General features: G+C 45.1%; 1 long non-coding RNA gene across 1 annotated transcript in view; it reads right to left on the reverse strand.

Moving 5' to 3' along the window:
* Positions 1 to 3,456: 3,456 nt before the first annotated feature.
* Positions 3,457 to 12,275, reverse strand: part of LOC146053355 (uncharacterized) — a 29,127-nt gene continuing 20,308 nt past the window's right edge. The window contains exon 5 of the long non-coding RNA XR_014467734.1: positions 3,457 to 4,299. This is a non-coding gene — a long non-coding RNA (uncharacterized LOC146053355). The remainder of the gene's footprint in view (positions 4,300 to 12,275) is intronic.

The raw sequence follows: 12,275 nt of genomic DNA on the forward strand, positions 1-12,275 counted from the left end.
TTGCCACCACATCATGCAGTGTTCCAGCTTCTTCTACCACATTTACTGTATGTATGGATCTGAGCCCTCAAACATCGCACTGGACCGAAGAGCAGCTGCCAGGAGGAAGAGACAGGAGCCTTACCATGAAGTGTGAGATTGTGAAAGTGCAGCACTGGTTCTATTATGTTTGTGTATTTATTTATTATTACATGTTTAACCTTTTCTGACTACTTATTGTATTTAAATGTTTGAAAGAGCCTATAGTATAGACCATCTGTACTGTTAAATATCAGTACAGTATCCAGTTTATGAAAAGACGGTACTTGTTTCCTAGCACGGCGCCCATCGTGACCCATCGCATACCTTAAGTTAAGGTATGCGATGGGACCCGACCAACGCTATTTTGGGCTATTTTGGGATATTTTTAGCATTTTCCCGACAATTACAAAATCGGGTCCATTGCATGCCATTATAATGGCATGCGATGCGACCGACGCAATTTAACATTGACTGCATTGTAATCAGGGCTATTTTTGTGCAGGCTCCAGCAGGAACTGAGGCCCTTATTCTAGTTCACTCTTTCAGACAAAATATTTCTTAGATGGACAAAACCATGTGCACTCCAGGTGAGGCAGGTGTTACTTGTGCAGAGATAATTAGATTTGGGTGGGGTTTTACACCTGCCTCACCTGCAGTGCACATGGTTTTGTCCATCTGATGCTGTGTACACACGGGGGACATATATTGCTCAGCCATATATGGCTGAGCAATATATGGCTGAGCAATATATTGCTCAGTTTCTCCTTTACATCAGCGACCAGAGATGGTCGCTGATGTAAAAGAAACTGCCGGGGGGAGCCCGGCAGTGGAAATCAGCTGGTCGCAGGAGCATGTTCCTGCGACCAGCGATATATCACCGGTGCACACTCCCATTGCGGGCAATATGGTCACGCAGCGACCATATTTCCCGCGATTTTGCCCTAAATCGCCCCCGTGTGTACGCACCTTAAGAAATATTTTGTCAGAAAGAGTGAACTAGAATAAGGGCCTCAGTTCCTGCTGGAGCCTGCACAAAAATAGCCCTGATTGTAATCAATGTTAAAATCCTATGTGAAATCGGGTCCATTGTATGCCATTATAATGGCATACAATGCAACCAATGCGATGGACCCGATTTTACATAGGGAACCATGTTAAATGGCCCACCATACCCGATATTTGATTGTATACCCACCCTGATGGGTAATTTGTATGTGAAATGGCCCCCCATTGTTAACGCCACCCCACTGTGAACGCCAACCCAAAGCAAGGCGAGCGTCGGCGATACGCGTCCTTTGACCTTTTCATACCCCCAGTATCCACGTCGGCGTGAAGGCGATTTTATATAGCGTGGCGAGCGCAGCGAGCCCCACAAGGGGACGCGTAATACCTGTGAAGTAATGGGCGTCTCCTCCCGGGGCTCGCTGTGCTCGCCACGCTACAGGCTCGGTGGCTCGCTGCCCTCGCCACACTATATACAGTCAACTCCACGCCAACGTGGATAGTGGGGGTATGAAAAGGTCGGAGGACGCGTACTGCTGCGCTTGCCATGCTTCGGGTTGGCGTTGATCGTGGGATGGCGTTAACAATGGGGGGGGGCATTTGACCCATCAGGGTAGGTATACAATGAAAATTGGGGTCTATGGGGGGCATTTTACTTTGGGCCCAATGTAAAATCAGGTTTCAGGGACCATTTTACATTGGTTCCAATGTAAAAATCGGGTAGATCTCATTGCATGTGATTTGGTTGCATGCGACGCGATTTTTGCGGACCCGATGGATACAATTAAAATCGTTGGCGCCGTGCTAGGAAACAAGTACCGAAAAGACCAATTTTCAGGGCTGTTACCGCTCCCCCAGACTCCTGTACTTACTCCGATGCCTTGCAGAGTGGGAGATTTTGGACTACATTTGGAAACCCCCCTCTAAAAATCCTGCATTTGCCACTGCTGCCAGTGGTGGAATTCCAATGCTGTGGGCAATTACCAGGTCAATAGCTATTGCATGCAGTCAGTGGTGCTGATAAAGGGGGTACTAATTACCAGTCTGATGGAGGGGCCCAATGGGGCCCCATTACCTGCCAGCAGCAGCTCTTAAGGGTGCATGGCCACGCCCCCTGAAACGTACCGGGGCCCAGCGAGGCTCTGTACTACCCTGCGTGCAATAGGCTCCTGACGTTGGCACCTCTTTGTTACACATCTTCATCATCCTGCACATTGATCCTTTAACTTTTGATGAGCACATTTTCACCTTCCAGTTTTCAGTGGAGCTGATGCATGTAACGAGCACCTGGAAATGGGGAGGCCTTGGTACTTTTCTCATGTTTTATAGTAACACTTGTCCATATAACAGGACTATGATTTGTCACATGCTGTGCCGTGCAGTCCCCCAGTTATTGCAGGCATTCTCCATCGTCACATTAATGCATATACACAGATGGAGCCCTCCCCAGCCAGCCTTCTCTGGAGAGCCATGGTGAGCCAAGGCCTATTGTTCTCAGCAGCAATACAATACATACAACAATACAGTACGGGATTAGCAGAGTAATGGGTACTTGTGTATTATCTGGGCGCCCGAATTTTTCATTGCATGCCACTACTTAAGGCATGCGATGCGATTTTTCATTGTAAAGACCAGATTTTTAATTGTATAGTCACCCATGGGTGATTCCATACCCCCACTATCCAACTACGCATGGAGATGATTTTATATAGTGTGGCGAACGCAGCGAGCCACAGAGCCCGAAGCGTGGCGAGTGAACGTGGAATACTTTACATGTATTCTGCGTCTGCTCGCCACGCTTCGGGCTCGCTGCGCTCGCCACACTATATATAATCAACTCCATGCGTAGTTGGATAGTGGGGGTATGGAATCACCCATGGGTGACTATACAATTAAAAATCTGGTCTTTACAATGAAAAATCGCATTGCATGCCACTATATTGCATGCGATGCGATGCAATACAATGAAAACATTGGGCGTCCAGATTTTACACAAGTACCGAGTAATGCTATTACTCACTTAATCCTATTAAAGGGCTAGATGAGGATGGCTCTATCTGTAGGAGCCGATTCAGACCCATTCGTTAAGGTACAAATTCGTCCCCGATGTTCGGGGTTTGCACATGTGTGAATATGCGCATCCGCAAACCCAGGGAGCAAGTAGCCTAGGCAAATTTCACATTCGCCGGCCCGTTGGCTCCAGGAGAGGCGGGAACCGGCGGACAGCAGCAGGGGAACGTGCCCATAAAACCGCTCCCCTGCTAACGTCTATGCCTGAGCGGACTCCGGGCGGCTAGGCTGCAACAATACAACAGGATTGAATCGGGCCCATAACGTCAATTCATCCAACCTTTCTATTGTTTATTTCTTATAAAAATCGCTTGTATGTAGGTCGGTGTTTTTAAAAAGGTGCAAAAAACAATTACTCCACAATAAAATCACTTAACGTTTATGATATTTACAATCAAATCTATAATTTATTTTTATGGGCATTTTCGTTTTGCTGTAGAAAATAGGTTCCTGCCAGATTTATTATGGATTCACTTACCAGGGGAAACGCCAAAGGCAATATCACACAATAGTGAATATAAGAATATAGTTTATACATTTCATTAACTTGTGCTCTGATGGTCAGCATAGTATGGCATCTTATGGGCATCTTATGCCCAGGATGCACACACCGGACCCCTCCTCATTAGCTGACACCAAGGCAGGACTAGCAATCTGACAAATGTCATAAGGACCAATGGCCTGATGCACCGTTCAGACAGTCTTGAGGCCTTTTCCCAGCAGTTCCGCCAGACTGGTATGCGCATATTGGGCCGTGGCATGTGACCACACCCCCTGTTTGTGTGCATACACAGACAGAAGGAATGCCAGGGCTTAAGTTTAGCCCCAGTATATCCCTGACAGCATCAGTGGTGAACCATTTTCACATGAAAACGATGCAGTTCTAGGATTCCCTCCAGTCTCTCTTCTACCGTGTTCCATGCATGTCGTTATCCCATGCGGAGCAGCTTACAGAGGTAAATAGGTCCAAAGTTTGCAGTGAGATGCGGAACGACCAACTCCCCTATGCGGCAATTTGTGTGGAAATTAAAAGTATTTCTGAACACATCCCGGAAGGATCGGAGGCTCTGGATCTCGGCATGGACTCCATACTCCGAGGCCGCCAGCTCGAGGGCTCTCTCCACTACGCACTCGTTCTGGAGTTGGGAAAGAGAGCAAGTGGCGTACACCACCTCTCCTCCTGGTGCCGCAGCCCGAAGGCCAGATCTGTGGGGAAATAAGAGAGAATCATTCTCCGTACAAGACAATCTGAATGGTGGCAACATTTTACCTCTAGAATAACATAACAAGAATAGCAAGGAAACACACACACAGTATAGGGGGTCGATCCTAGGGTGCGAGGTGCCGTTCCCACAAAGCTTAAACGCCAGCAACAACTCCCGATTTTGCACCCTACAGAGGCTGGTTTCACACAGAATTGCTCACTATAGGCAATTGAACACTTTGGGGGAAATTTACTAAAGGAAATTTGTAAAAAATAGGTGTATTTGTATCCAGAAATACACTTATTTTTGACATTTACTATGCCGAAAATACGGCAATTTCGTAGTCGTATTGATAACACATCAATACGACTACGAATTGCCGTATTTTCGGGATAGTAAATGTCAAAAATAAGTGTATTTCTGGTTACAAATACACCTATTTTTTACAAATTTCCTTTAGTAAATTTCCCCCTTTTTGTCTGAATTCCAGCCGTCCCGATGATTTGTAAGTATCTTTTTAGAGAACCACCTGATACAAACATTCAAAAAGTTGTGGCAAGATAGAAGAAATGGAAGATTTCCATAATCACTTCAGAGGAGCTGATACTTGTAGTGCCACACTACAAAAAAACACCTCTGCCATTTAATATGCAGTAAAATTGAAGTTCTTAGCATAATTTTAGCAAAAATGATGCAGGATCACTAACATTCAGAAGGTTCAAGTCCAGACTGCAGGACCCCGGGCCAGCACAATCACACTGACTCAAGGGGGGACATTTACCAAAATGGATTCGTAGAAAAAAGGTGTATTCGTAGGCAGAAATACACCTTTTTTTTACGAATTTGTATTTTCGGGATTTACAATCCCAAAAATACAACAATTCGTAGTCCTAAAGATGGAACATTCGTATTTGTATTTAAAAATACGAATGTCTACACCATCGATAGGATACGACAGAAATCACCATTCAAAAGAATGGTGGTTTCTGATTTACTAAGCAGCCGTACTGATAATACGGCTGCTTAGTGGTGTGAAACACCCACGCAAATACGACAGGAAAATAGAACACCATTTTCCTGTCGTATTTGCTTTAAGCCTGCACGGATCAGTCAGATCCGTGCAGGCTTCAGTGTAAAAAAATAGAAAAAAAATTAAATATAAAAAAAAAAACGGCGTGGGGTCCCCCCCACAGCCGTAACCAGCACCAGGCTGACGGAGCCTGGAGCCGGTAATTAAAAATCAGGGAACCCGAAAAATAGGGGTTCCCCGATTTTTAACAACCAGCCCCAGGCTCCTGCTCTGGGGCTGGTTCCCAAAATACGGGGGACAAAATGACTAGGGGTCCCCCGTATTTCAAGAACCAGCCCCAGGCAAAACCAGCCAGCAGGGTAATGCCACAGCCGGGGGGAGACTTTTTATGCAAGTCACCCCGGCCAAAGCATTAACCCTACCGACCAGTCAGCCTGGCCAGGGGCCCTGGGGGAGTGGGGACCCCCCCAATAAAGGGGTCCCTCCCCTCCAGGACTTACCTGACCAGGCTGAAGCCTGGTGCTGTCCTCGATGCCCCTGGGCGGTGGGCATCGAGCTGATTATCGTGTAAAAAAAAAGATGAACCTATTGTTTTTTACTGTGGCACTACAAGTGCCAGCAAGCTGGGACTTGGAGAACCACAAGTCCCAGCCTGCTGGGCATTAAAGGGCCCGCTGGCACTTGTAGTTCCACAGTTAAAAAAATAGTGCACAAAACACACTGACACACTTTTAAAATAAAATTTTATTACATACAAAGCCCACACATACTAATACTTACCTATCTTCTTTCCGTAGGTATCCCTGGTCCTGTGTCGTCGTCTTCTGGTCCTGTGTCGTCTTCTTCCTCCATGTCGACCGTCGCTGTCGCCGTCCGGATCCGACGAAATCCATTTGGGAAGCTGTGGAAGGAAACCATACTCACCTGTCCCAGCGCGACGTAGTCCAGGTAAGTGTCTTGGCAAAAAAACAAACGACAGCCCGAAACCAAGCGGACACGGAGACGCACAGTGTTTGTTTACATCGTGCGGCTCCGCCTCCCGAATGCCGCTATTGGCCGCCTTGCGGCCTAGCGGCCAATCAGGAGCCGCTAGGCCGCAAGGCGGCCAATAGCTTTGGCCGGGGGGACTTGCATAAAAAGTCTCCCCCCGGCTGTGGCATTACCCTGCTGGCTGGTTTTGCCTGGGGCTGGTTCTTAAAATACGGGGGACCCGTATACATTTTGTCCCCCGTATTTTGGGAACCAGCCCCAGAGCAGGAGCCTGGGGCTGGTTGTTAAAAATCGGGGAACCCCTATTTGTCGGGTTCCCTGATTTTTAATTACCGGCTCCAGGCTCCATCAGCCTGGTGCTGGTTACGGCTGTGGGGGGGACCCCACGCCGTTTTTTTTTTATATTTAATTTTTTTTCTATTTTTTTACACTGAAGCCTGCACGGATCTGACTGATCTGTGCAGGCTTAAAGCAAATACGACAGGGAAAGCAAGGTGTATTTTCCTGTCGTATTTGCGTGGGTGTTTTACACCAATTAGCAGCCGTATTATCAGTACGGCTGCTTAGTAAATCAGAAACCACCATTCTTTTGAATGGTGATTTCTGTCGTATCCTATCGATGGTGTAGGACATTCGTATTTGTAAATACAAATACGAATGTTTCATCTTTAGGACTACGAATTGTTGTATTTTTGGGATTGTAAATCCCGAAAATACAAATTCGTAAAAAAAAGGTGTATTTCTGCCTACGAATACACCTTTTTTCTACGAATCCATTTTGGTAAATGTCCCCCTATATGCTAGTTTTGTGAGATAACATTGCATAACGGGATACAGTCACTAGGTCAACACCATTAGGTCGACATGCATTAAGCTCGATATGCAGGTAGGTTCACATGCAGAAAGGTCCACATGACTGTAGGTCGACATGGGTTAGGTTGACACAAGCATTAGGTCGACATGGGGAAGGTCCCTACCATCCACTAGGGGGTGGTGGGAGACATGGTGCTACGTTTCAGCGTCCATGTCGACTGTGTCGAAATTGTGGGGGGTGAATGGAAAAACCCCATGTCGACCTTTTGACTGTCGATCTTCCCCATGTCGACCTAATGCTCGTGTCAACCTAATGACCCTGTCGACCATCATGCTGTATACCCAATGACTTTTCATATGGCAACGCTTTAGCTTTCAAACTGCACCTCCAAAGCTTTATCAATGCAGATTTCCTGAGCAGCCCATCTCACTGGAGAGACCAACAGCCTCTGTGGACTAAGGCAATAGTGTTCAATTCCCTCTTTAGCACTGAATTCCACTGCAATTCATAGATTCATGCCAAGCTGGAGAACTAATAGTATAAGGAAAGCTCAATGCATTCGTTTTCAAAGGGAATGATGCATCCTATAATAAACTCGAGAGAATAAGGTCTGTATTAAACAGTATAAAGCTGCCCATACACGGTCCGTTTAACGGATCCGTTTGGGACTTATATAGTACGCATCGCATCGCATGCCTTGTGCATGCGATGCGATAAACAGCTAGTACAAAAAGTATGTGCAGCACATACTTTTTGTACCATACGATGAGATGCGCGGGAGCGCGCATCTCATAGTACAGAACGGATGGTATGGGAACGGACTGTCTATGGGCAGCTTAAGAGATTTATTGGCCATGTATACTTGCGTATACTTGGAATTTTTTGCGGTGACAGTGCAGCATCAAGCAGGACTTGATTTGAGCTGAACGCAGCTCCAACTGGGTGTTTTGAGTGACTTTCCCCCCATGGGGGTGGGGAGATAGGAGGGGCATGACATACATCACATACATTTCTCGTAATTAGAACAGTTCAAGTTAGGATTTGGGGCGATCAGAGTTGTTTAGTTGTTGGACAGTTATTGGAAAGAAGTTTTTCCTTGTTCTTGTCGTCCTTGCTGGGATGGACCTATAGCGCCTGCCTGACGGAAGGGGTTCAAACAGGCTGTGGCCATGGTGTAGCTTGTCCGCCGAGACCTTCCTGGACGTTTTTTGACCCTGGCTAGGAATAGTTCTTGGACCGCGGGGAGGTTAAAGAACTATTTAAGGCCCACACACACTGGGCGACTGAGCTGAAAGTCACTCAAAACACCCAGTTGGAGCGGCTTTCAGCTCAAAGCCGCCCAGTGTGTATGGCCCGGCGATGAGCACTGCTGTGTGCTCCCGCATCATCGCTGGGAAAGCCGCTCATCTGCTGTTAAAACCAGCAGATGAGCAGCTTTAAGGATGGCTTTGCATAGAGCTGCGCTATGCAAAGCTGTCCTCTCCGCGCTGAAGGAGATTGGGAAGGGGGAAAGCGGCTCAGTGTGTATGGACCTTTAGTATACAGTTTTCATATTCTTTCCATCTTAAAACAGAGGTTTACTTTGGAATTTTTACATTGTGATGAGACAGGTCTGCCAGGTCCATCTTGTTGAGTATAAGCAGATGAGGTTTAATTCCAAGGTACTCTTTAAAAAGAGGGTTCCTTCCAGATAATGGGATGTATCTTAGTCAAGGAAATAACCACTATAATTGTTCTTATAATAAAATAGACTGTCACTCTGTAAGAAAACTGTGCTCAGTAACCATCCAGAAACTTGCATGTACTGTAGTCACAATGTTCCTAATGCATCCGATTTCTAGTTTTCAAATGCAATATTATATTATTTTACCATGGGTCATAAAAAGGGAGTTGGCATACTTTAGCTTAAGTAAAGACCATTTAACATTATAAGATTAAAAGATGTATGTTGCTAGGCAAACAAGCAATGTATAGTTGGGATGTGCGACATTCTCAAAACTGGGATATCACCATGAAAATTCGCGTCTCACCCAAATTTGGCCTTTTACTTTTCTAGAAACAGAGAATATGATGGCAGATAAGAATCTAGTCCGACCCTTTTGTAACCATATTGTTACCTCAAACAATATTTGATCCTTATTTCTATGTCAGGATAACCATATAACTATCCCATGCATGCTTAAATTGGGTGTGGTATAGGGTTCCGACAGTCGGGATCCCAACTGGCCGGACTCAGACAGCATGGCGAGCGCAACAAAGCCCCCAGCGGGCTCACTGTACTCACCATAGAAAAAAGGGAAATGTGGGATCTAGACCAATCTGCGCAGAGCTGCCTATATTTCTGGTCCAAATGAAAAAAGCCCACCCGGACTTTTTATACAATTTAAAGGAGTGTAGGATATTTGAAATATAGAAATATGGGCGCTATGGAGATGTGTGGAGATAAATGAAGACTGATACTTCCCTATTCGTAATTTCCTGATATCTTCTTATCTCTTCTTGGTCCCGTGTTTGGAATATGAAAAGATAAGAAAAAAGAGGGACAAATCTCCTCGTGTAATCCTGTTTATACTGGGTGATTACAAGAACCTTCTATATCACAAAGTTGGTAATCCAATAGCCTATGGTATTAGCTATTGAGTTAAATGTGGATCAAATGAAATGTGGGGGTTCTTATCTCCCCCTTCCAAGTGCACTCACACAATAGTAGAATGTTATGCAGCTTGTAACAAAAATCTTGTATTCAAACAGGAACTGTATCCAAAAATAATGTGTTGGGGGTAGGTCCCCCTCCCGGTTTACTCACTCAGAACTGGAGTACAGATCGCATGTAGTCTGGGTCTTTCTCCAGATATCCTACGTCCTTGATGGGAGTGTGGGTAAATTCGTTATATCTAAAAGATGACACTGGTGGATACTGTATATAATACAACAGATATCCTTTTTATTTAATTGATTAACATACGTGTCACTTTTAACATAAAATCCATACAAAAAGCCTCTGAGAATACTTTACCTATGGATTTTATGTTAAAAGTGACACGTATGTTAATCAATTAAATAAAAAGGATATCTGTTGTATTATATACAGTATCCACCAGTGTCATCTTTTAGATAACGAATTTACCCACACTCCCATCAAGGACGTAGGATATCTGGAGAAAGACCCAGACTACATGCGATCTGTACTCCAGTTCTGAGTGAGTAAACCGGGAGGGGGACCTACCCCCAACACATTATTTTTGGATACAGTTCCTGTTTGAATACAAGATTTTTGTTACAAGCTGCATAACATTCTACTATTGTGTGAGTGCACTTGGAAGGGGGAGATAAGAACCCCCACATTTCATTTGATCCACATTTAACTCAATAGCTAATATCATAGGCTATTGGATTACCAACTTTGTGATATAGAAGGTTCTTGTAATCACCCAGTATAAACAGGATTACACGAGGAGATTTGTCCCTCTTTTTTCTTATCTTTTCATATTCCAAACACGGGACCAAGACGAGATAAGAAGATATCAGGAAATTACGAATAGGGAAGTATCAGTCTTCATTTATCTCCTCACTAAGCTGCGGGCACGGTGGCTCGCTACATTTCACAGAGCAGGATCATTAATAGTGCTACAGTGCATGATGCCAAACTTATGGTTTAATGGTCACTACAGACATACAAACCATTTGATCATTAGGAACAACAAGCTGGACCTAGGACTGAAAACCCCACAAAGGATTAATGCACAAAGCTGTGCCTTGCGCCAGCATGAGGCCATATTTAAGGATTAAGGGACAATGAAAATGGTTTGTATGGCTATTAGATCAAGGGAAATGCAGATGATCTGGGATCGACATATTAGTAAAGCACAAAACCTTATAATACCAATTCACACTGTGCCATACGACAAAATATCAGACCGTATGCGGTGATACTAAAGGGAATAAGGGATTTTGATAATTGTTTACACCCAAAAACAAACCATTAGCATATAAAGTAAAAGCAGATTATAGGACTTCCGGTTCCGGCAGCGGCATGAACAGCCGCGTGTGAGAGAGCTCCGCTGCCCGCCGGCTCACTTTCACCCTCTTCAAGGCTGTTTCAGCCTCCACATACAGCCACACTCACAGACCCGTATGGACAAGTTGCTGGAGGGAATGCCCGGCTCCAGGTACCGCGCGAACAAGGCTAGAACGCCAGGACTCACAACCTCCAAGATGCCTCCCAGATCCAAGCCACCTTCACCCTCAGCCGCAGACAGCTACACGGAGGATTCTCAGCCAGCCTCCCCAGCATCTGACCTTAACGTAACCACCACAACCTGAGGAACTGGTGACTTATGGGGACATGTTGGGCGCAATTAGGGCTGCAATGGCTCCCCTGCTGCAAGATCAGACAGATAAAATAGACAGAAGAAGAAAAAAGTCACTTTGTGACAGAAAAAGGAAGAACAGCAAAGGCTTTTTGGGGCACTAAAGATAAAATAAACAAGCAGCTAGCCCAGCTGCAGAAGCCTGTGGTAGAAGCTGAATTCAGGGTTGGGGAGTGCTTTCAAGATGTGGCAGAAATAAAAACCCTTAGTAAAGCAACATTCCACAGACATACTGTACTTATACAACAAGGTACAAGATCTGGAAAATAGATCCAGAAGGCAAAACCTACGATTATTGGTTTACCAGAATCTATAAAAGGGGCAGACCTTTTCCAGTTTATAAAAATCAAGCTGCCAGAGCTACTTAACATCCAGGACTGCTGCTCAGATATGGTGATAGAGCGCGCACACACTCTAGGGCCACAACGGCCCAAGACCCAGAGCGGTTATTTTCAAAACACTTAATTACCTACATAAAGAACTTATCTGGACAATGTCCCGCAGACACAGGGATTTATCTTGGGAGGGACACCAAATCCTCATTTTTCAAGTTTACACTCCAGAACTGATGAAACAGAGAAGATAGTTTTCACCAATTTGTTCCTGGCTTATTAGGCTGGAAAGGAAGTTTGCACTAATGTATCTAGCGAGACTCAGGATATATGATAGGTCCTCATATAAGGACTTTAGGTCAGCACGGGATGCAGAAGGTTTTTTGATGGAAGAACACAGCTCAGACCAGCAGAATACACATGTCAGATTGCAAGTGACTC

Source organism: Crinia signifera, unplaced genomic scaffold (assembly GCF_055691185.1).
Source record: "Crinia signifera unplaced genomic scaffold, ASM5569118v1 HAP2_SCAFFOLD_157, whole genome shotgun sequence".
NCBI classification, from domain to species: Eukaryota; Metazoa; Chordata; class Amphibia; order Anura; family Myobatrachidae; genus Crinia; species Crinia signifera.